The sequence below is a fragment of the Lygodium microphyllum genome, chromosome 10 (genome assembly GCF_053477565.2).
Source record: "Lygodium microphyllum isolate KBCC chromosome 10, Lygodium_microphyllum_v1.1.10, whole genome shotgun sequence".
NCBI classification, from domain to species: domain Eukaryota; kingdom Viridiplantae; phylum Streptophyta; class Polypodiopsida; order Schizaeales; family Lygodiaceae; genus Lygodium; species Lygodium microphyllum.
Window position 1 is genome coordinate 106,251,560 of NC_141144.1, and position 9,081 is coordinate 106,260,640.

Sequence of the window (9,081 nt, forward strand, 5' to 3'; positions counted from 1 at the left end):
GTAGAGCTTAAAGCCTTGTCATGGAGAAATAAGCACACTACCTAGACTGGGTAGGCAACTAGGTTGGATAGGTTTTATGCCTAATGATGTGTGGTGGATTTTTTGGCTTTGGCATGATCAATGAGTCATTTGCTTTTTACTATTCCCTATTTGGTGTGCATTAGAATCTTGAAGCAATCATCCTACAAGGTTGGTTCCCCTCCTTTTAAGCTTAATGTTTCATACAAAAAAATGAAAACTCTAAAGAGGAGAGCTTTGCAATTTGGTAAAAAGACTATAGGTTGTTGAACCTAGTGAATAGATGGGATGTGAGAATTAAGGAATCCATTGAGGTAGCCAAGGTATTTGGCAAGGAGAATCAAGTTTTTGGATGTAGTGGCCATAATCATGAGGAATAGTATGCTATCTATTTATTGTCAATACCCTAATGATGAGATTGCTCGAGATGTGCTTGCTACAATTGAAAATTTCCTACCAGTTCTCAATTACAATGTGTTCGAATTGAATTTCATATTCATTTATTCCAAGTTCTTCGACCTCCTTCTTCTTCAAATCTTTGAAGCATAAGAAACTTCAAGAATAGATTGTGGAAATTACTGATAGCAATGGGGTAAAGCATATCCCCAAGAAAGGTATTGCAAAAGCTTTTTATAAATTCTGTTCTAGTGAAGGGGATGCAATGGTGGTGGAAGAGGAGAAGAGGAAGATGCGGGAGAGAAGAGCATACACAATGTAGGTGTTGTCCAACTGAACTGACAGCCTTATTGCACTATCATATTATATATGAATAAAGAATGGGCCGTCACAGTGTACACGGGCAAGCCCAGAGGCCTTTTACCCCAACAACCTCCCACTAAAAGGCCAATGTGGCTGGGAGTGAAAACAAAGAAAAGAAAAAAAAAAGACAAGGTGAGGAATCATGACATCTCACCCAACACCCAATCGGAATGTGAGCTGTGCAAGAGGTGTCGGGAACCTTTGCAGAAGTAGAGTCAAGCATCCCTAAGTCCATGACATCCAGGAGATAAGTGATCATGTAGCTCCATACAATGGAGCAATCCAAGAATGCTTCTTATAAAGCAAGCTCAACTCATAAGAGTGCACGGTTGTAAAGCATCGGAGTTGTGCATAGCATCAGCGTGGCGCATACAAGACAGTGGAGAGCAGTCAAACTCTCCAGAGTCAATCACTGAAAGAGGGCCAACATCTTGGACACTCGTCCAACGGGGTCTCAAGACTGCATGTGGCCTCAATGAAGCGAAATACTGACATATTGTTGGTTGTCTAGCCTGCAAAACTACAAGAAAACGGCTCTCGTGAGCCTGCAAGGGGTCTAGCAACTGACCACCAACATCCTGACCCTAACTGCTATGCATAGCGACGTCATCCAGGCCAATTAGTGCCTCATTTTCAACATAAACAACTTATTGTAATGGCACTATAGCTGCTGTAAAATCAGCCATAAAGTGTACTGAATGCTCATCAAGAGGCCTGAGAGGTGTCTGTGTCTCATAGAAGACAGGATGACAGTTTCGTATGACCTGATGGGCATCCAAATCCCATAATCTGTAGGTCTTAAAGTCACCATCTCCATAACCAAGGAGAATACATCTACGTGACATAGGCTCATGTGGCATACGTACAGATGCCTGGCAGCTAAACATCCTCAAGTAATCATAGGAGGGTCTCATGCCACTCCATGCCTCATGTGGTATAATACTATCCAAAGTCAGACACGATGTCCTATTAAGCAAGTAGACTGCCGTCATAAGGGCCTCAGTAGCCCAAAAGCCATAAGATAACCCAGCAGTGGTAAGCATAGAAGCAACCTTTTCTTGTAGAGATCAGGCACATGCCATGAGCAATCACGTAATACCGTGGGCATAGGAAATCAATGCCATACTGCCGACAAGAGGTCCGAAAGCTGGGAGAGAGAGCATGACACTCATAATCCATCTGCAAGCACCTAGGCTTGTTACCAGCAGAATCCATAAACCTATCAAGCATAATTGTAGCACCCTCAATCTGCACCAAGGGAAAAGTCCAAACACGGTGAGTAGCATGATCAACAAAGGTCACAAAGTATGACGCTCCACCAAGTGACTGGGAAGGCATAGGTCCATATACTACACAATGGACAAGATCTAGAGGAGCATGCCTTGTACGATCACCATAAGCCAAGGGGGCTCTGCAAGGACCAAGAGTACAATCAGGGAAAGCATCAAGATCTATAAGTGACATAGGAGGCAATAATGAGTCTGAGTGAGATAAGATCTCCATCTCTCTGTGGTGCATATGGCCTAGGCGATAATGCCATAACAATGCATGTGGTATCCGGATAACTGCAACCATAGAATCTCCCACATGAGAGACATGCATTGGGTAATGAGAACCAACTCTAGAACCTCTGGCCAAAACCAAGCAACCACGATAGATCTTCCATGACCTATCCTGAAGAGAAACAGAGTAACCTACATCATGCAACTGACTGACAGAAATCAAGCTCTTGCTGAGCATGGGAATATGTAAAACATCCCTAAGCATAAGAGAAGTCCTATTAGGCAAAGCTAGGTGTATGTCCCCTATACCAAGAATAGCATAAGTCTGTTGCTCAAGGCCCAAAGAAATGCATCCATCAAACTCCCTGTAAGTAGAGAACCATGCTCTATGTGGAGTAACATGACAAGATGCCATAGAATCCAATAGCCAATTTGAGGTGTAGGCCGTATCATTGAGCAAGAAAGTTGTAGGGAAACTAGATGACAGGAGTACATGCTCAACTACATCATCATGGGTAACAACATGTACCTCACCACTAGTAACATTGGTACCCTGCATCTCCTGTACCTTTGACTCTTTGCTCATGTCGAGTCTATCTCTGTCTCTACTGCTCTCTAATCCATCTGAAACATTTTCTTTTAACATGCCCAAGCTTCCTACAATGGAAGCATACATCTGTAGAAGAAGAAGAAGAAGACGAGGCATCTAAAGCCTCATCAATGGGGCTATCCAAGACATCTGAAGATCTCAAGGAGTGTAGGGCTATCCCAATAGAGGGAACCTGAGCATCAAGAACCGTATGCAAGTACATTAGTGGTAGAAGCATGCTGCTGCAAGGACTCATCCATCCGTAACGGAAAAGGGAACATAAAGGTATCAAGCAAAGATGAAGAATCTCCCACATGAATAAACCTCATAGGTAACTGCATGACATAGCCAACCACAATACGGTAAAGCATAAGAAAACTGTCATAAGAGCATACGATATTCAGCCATGAAATCAGCCCATAACCATACTCATAAGCATAGCTCTGAAGTACATAATGCCATTTGGGAAAAGCCAACTCAAGCCAAGACCAGCAAGAGGCAAAAAATCCTGCAAGAGTCAAGCTCTAGGAAAAGCCCAAGTATCTGTACAACAACATCCAAATAAGTGGCTCTGTAAAGTAAATGACAGTAGACAAAGTACATAGCCGGGTAAGCATCAAGAGCAACTACTCTCTGACTTGTATGGGAAAAAGCAACCCAACTAGCATAGAAGCTAGGCAACATAGAAGCAACAAAGCCATAACTACTAAACCCAAGCACTATTAAGAAGTCCACTGGTCAAGGAGTAACCCGCAAAGAACCAAGCATCAATGAGCATTGAAAGCTCAATAAACAACTGCCAAGGCAATGGAGCAAGCACTAATCAAACATATATCTACATCCAAGATCCATAATCGGGGCATTAACGCCCAAATAGCATCCAAGAAGCTGTATAAGTGATAAGTCGAACAAATACAAACTGCTCCACAAAATTCTCAAATGCAAGTTGATTCAAGCCCAAACATCTGCCATACTACACCCAAACTCAAAAGCACCCACTTAGACATCAGCCTCATAATGGGTAGCATGGGGCATAAACCTTGTCAAGTGAAATGCCAACTGCAAAGAAAATAACAGTGAACCAAGAATTGAGCTCTACTCTTTGCTCAAGAAGCATCTGGGAGCATAAACATCAAAGTGGCATCATCTAGATACATCAGCATATCATCTCGAGTAGTTGGGAGCACCCGTAGACCATAGGCATAACCAAACTAGAGGTAAAATAACCTGTCAACCAAGGTAGCATAAATCCCAACCAACAACGAAGTGTCCACCTCCAAATCAAGGCTCAATAGCTCTCAAATAGCATATCCGGGCATAAACCATGATGACCAAGCATCAATACATCCAACAAAACACTCGAATGTCAACAAAGATATGCATAAGCCATCCTTGATAAAACTCCTTGATAAAACCTTGCTACCCAAACAATGTACAACAGTAAATCCCTGCATAAATCAAGCTATGGAAGCTCAAACAAAGTCCCAAAGCATCCCAAAACTTTGGGAAAATATCCCCAAAGCATCTGGGCATCAAATACCAAGCCTTGGGAGCATCACATAAGCTAAGAGCATGACATTTTCTTGCTGTAAATCAACTCAGATCTTGCCTAAATCGGGTTTCCGATGCTCGAGATATGAGAAAGAATGGGATTTTGGAGCCAGATTTTGAAACATGCACAAAAAAACATGAGCTACTACTGTGGGGCCTGTTGGTTATGCTGAGGATAAGGGCGAAAATGGGGGCATATAAGGTGCCCAATGAAGCCAAGGAACACCTGCAAAGAGCCTATGAGGGCCGGGGAGAGGCGGGAGATGAAATCTTACCTCGGGGGGAAGAAGCCATGGCTGGCATTGAAGCTCCAAGCTCTAGGTCTTCAAATCCGGGCTGAAGTAATGCCGGGCCAAGCTCCACGATTAAGATCTGATCAAAAGCTCTGATACCAGTTGAAGGGGATGCAATGGCAATGGAAAAGGAGAAGAGGAAGATGCGGGAGAGAAGAGCACACACAATGTAAGTGCTATCCAACTGAACAGACAACCTTATTGCACTATAATATTATATATGAATAAAGGCCCAGAGGCCTTTTACCCCAACATCTAGCATTGTTGGGGATTGACCTACTGTACATGAAACTTATCATGCTAAAGTAGTAAATTTCTTGTCACTAATATTGCGTTGGCTGATAAAGCCTTGTTGTTGGATAGACCATTTTCTATGGAAAACCTTGAGGGGATGGTTTTCATGATGAAAAAGGAGAAAGCTCCAAGCAAGTTTGATTTGTGTCGTTTGTTGAATGAAGGTAGAAATGCGACAATGTTAAAAGCCAAAATGATTTTCTTGTGTATGCACCTATGAGATGGGAGAATAGTTGGGGCTTGAGATGCATTGGCAACTAAAATCATGAAGGAATTCAGTTGGAACCATTTTAGCATCCATAAGGTTCCAGTCTCCAAGGTAGATGTTGAAAAAGGATTGGGCCATCAAAACCCGTGGATGCTGATCTAAATTTGATTATACCTTGTCCTTGAGAAAGCCATGAAGTTTGGTGAGGGATTCATGGAAGGCAACATCTTTTAATAGATTTAAATTGATGCTATGGTAAGTGAAAACAACTTGATATGCATTATCCATTGTGTAAAGGTTTTTTATGAGGGCTGATAAATGTACTTGCAAGATCTAGAAGAGGACTAGGACTAGTTGTTCTTCTCTCTCTCTCTCTCTCTCTCTCTCTCTCTCTCTCTCTCTCTCTCTCTCTCTCTCTCTCTCTCTCTCTCTCTCTCTCTTTTCCTTCTCTCCTCTTTTGTCATTTTTTTCTTCTTCTCCCTTTAATTTTTTTCTTTTCTCTTTCTTTTAAATTTTATCTTTCCTTTCTCTATAATTCTCTCACTGTGTTCATATTCTCTCTCTTCTTCTTCTTCTTATTTTCTCTCTCTCCTTTTCTTCTCTATATCTCTCTCCCTCTCTCCTCTCTTTTCCTTTTTTCTTTTCCTCTCTCTCTCTCTCTTTTAAATTTTATATTTCCTCTCTCTATAATTCTTTCTCTTTGTTCCCTCCCTCCCTCTCTCTCTCCCTCCCTCCCTCTCTTCTTTCTTTTTTGCTCTTTATATATATTTCTCTCTCTCTCTCTCTCTCTCTCTCTCTCTCCCCCTCCTTATTTTAATAAAAAAGAAATTTTAAATTAAAAAGTTTAATCTAAGCGAGAGAGAGAGAGAGAGAACCTAGGCCCTACACGTGAGAGAGAGAGGGGGGAGGGGGGAGTCTTTAATGAAAAAGGAAGAGAAGATGAGAGATTACACGTGAGAAAGAGGGGGGTAATGTTGGAAAAATTAGATGGCATTGTTTCATGTGTCAAAAAATAGATGGTCATCTAAGAAAGGGAAATGTAAACCTCATCTAAACTTGGTACATGTGCTAACCTGCCGCCCCCACCTCAATGTTTTGGCGAGCTTGGTTTTTCCCACATGCAACATATGTTTTAAAAACCAAATGGCACATACTTTTGGAAAATAAGTTGTTGCTTTGATGGTGATGAATCCACCTTTCATGTTGGACTAGGAGTTGACTCTTAATAAAAGAGAACATGTGAAATTATAAGCCACCTAATACTATAGTAATACTACGTGATTGCTTGCACTCTTAATCAAGAAGGTTATTGTATATTTGCATTAGTGATGTTTAGATTGCTATTGCTTTTGTTTGTGCACTTTTTATTAAAGGAAGTGCCCATACGATTAATAAGTTCCTATTCAATGAGTGTTTTCTTGTAAATCACATATTGCTAGCTTGTTTGCCCAAAAAGATAGTTAACCTCCTAACAAGCATGTCTTTTCTTGGAGTATCAAGTTAAATTGGTTAGTCAAATGGTTTCAATGAGCCTTTACTCTAGCTTTTGATCCTTTTATCAAGCTAATGTTTTAGGTGTGAAACACATGCAAAAAAATGTGTAAAGTAGAAAATAAGAAAAACTTGCACTACTCACTTAAGCACGTTGATTGACAAGATAACATATGAAAGAGTAGAGTGATTAGAAAAACTCTAGCATGCGAACTGATAAGATAGCTAATGAAAAAGAGTAGAGAGATTGGAAAGCATGGAAGCAGGTTTCAATTAATGTGTGGAAAACTTGTTAGGTGAATTTGCAATTGTAACTATTTTCTACATGTGAAAATCACCTCTATTTTTTGGAATCCTAAAATTGGTTTACAACATAGCAATTTAATTATTTTTGATTCTTGGTCTCTTGAAATGGAAGATTTTATCCTATCATAATGTTAAATTGAATTTAATTGCATGTCAAAAGTGACATAATGTCATGAACATCCTTTGGTAAAGCATGCAACCGGGTCTAGATGAGCATTGATCTCATAAAGTTGTGCCATAAGTCCACAATATTCAATGTGATTTAAAAGAAAACATGATACACCTTCCCTTGTGCATCCCTACTCTAGTATAACCTTGATCTCTTTCTTGGTGCCCAAGCCTACAATCCATTTAAATAAAAAGTAAACACCTTCCTTATGTTTCCCTTCTCCAAGTTTAACCTACTCTCTCACATCGATTTTTGTCCATCGGGGGGGCCAAGTCCAAAAACTAAATGGTGTAAGCTAGGTCCTCTTTGACCTTTATACATGTGCAAAACTAAAATCTCAAGGCTGGCTTAAAGTTCAACAATCGTGAACAAATTATAGACTTGAAAAGCTTTAGAATTATTGTAACCATTTTTTCTATCCTTGTCAAGGTAATGATTTTTTTCAACGTGATTATGATGTTCGTTGAGTTTTCATTGTTGACTAAAAGCAGGAATGGTGTATAACTAATAATTTCCAAGTAGATATGGTTGACTCATAGTTCTTCAATTACTATTTAACAAATTGACTAGCTTGTTGGGACAATGATTATTCTCTTTATTATCATGCTTACTTGATTTTCTTTGTTAACTAAAAGTTAGAATGGTGTTGAATTAAGATTGATGTCTATCTACATATTTTAGTATCATTTTTAAACTAGATCGAAAAGGGCGGCCCATTCCAATAACAAACTTTAGAATATTTTAATGGTTGATTTTGGAAGCTTCTATCATGCAAGCCAATCATCTAGCTAAGCTAGAAACGATTACCTAGTTAAGACTTTCTTCACCGTACTTACTATCTACATGGATGCATTGTCATGATGGATTTCTATAATTAATTATTTTGTGATTATTTTAATTGGGAAAGATTCTATGCCTTAGGCTTTGCTTAGAAACCCTAATCATCTAGGTTATTATCGAGAGTAACATGGTTTAGGATTACTATCACTCGTTTTTGCAAAGGTCATAATAAGTGATCTTGGTGTATAAGTATAGTGCCAATTAGTGTAGCTCTTGCCACATGGAAATATAGTTGGGTGGTTTTGAATTTTACATGTGAAATGATTTATGCTTGATGTAATGTATCTATTTGTTGGTTGGTTTGGCTAGAGTGCAAATGACATGTGGTGATTGAGCACAAGATTTAAGATCCAAGTTTTGATATTTTATAAATGGTGACCACATTAAGTTGCAACACCACATATATTGTGTCACTAAATATCATTATAGAGGCCATTGTAGAAGATAATAGATGTTTTGTACACATTAGATTGATACCACATTTTGTATTGGGCTTTTATACACAAAAGTCTAAAGAATGTGGTTTACACATTGATTTTTGGCTCAGGTCTTCTAAAAGAGAAATGACCGAGGGTGGCTCAATTTTGCATAAACCAACTATTTTTAGGAATCTAATATTTGTATACAAAAGTGAGGGAATGTATGGTACTTGGGGCAAATGCTATGACATGCATTCTTTTGTCTATTCTTGGTTATTGTCTTTAATTTGGAGAGACAAAGAGGAAGAAAGACAAAGGCTACACCTAAATTTCTATTCTACACTTGCTACAATATTTCATTTCTTCAACGTGTATTTTTTGTGTCAATAGCTTGAGTGGGCTTCAATTTTCCACCTTATAGGTTTTAGTATATGAGAGATATCATGTAGCTTTCAAGAATGGTGAATCTCTGCTACTTCATAAGTATGGTCTAACTAAGAGGAAATGTGCATTGCATTTGTTATTACAGTGAATGTGCACATCTGCATGCATGCACATATATGCACATGGGATTCCTCTCATAGAATATATATGCAAGCAAATAGAGAAGAAAAGTGTTGCAATAAACTTATAATGATGGTT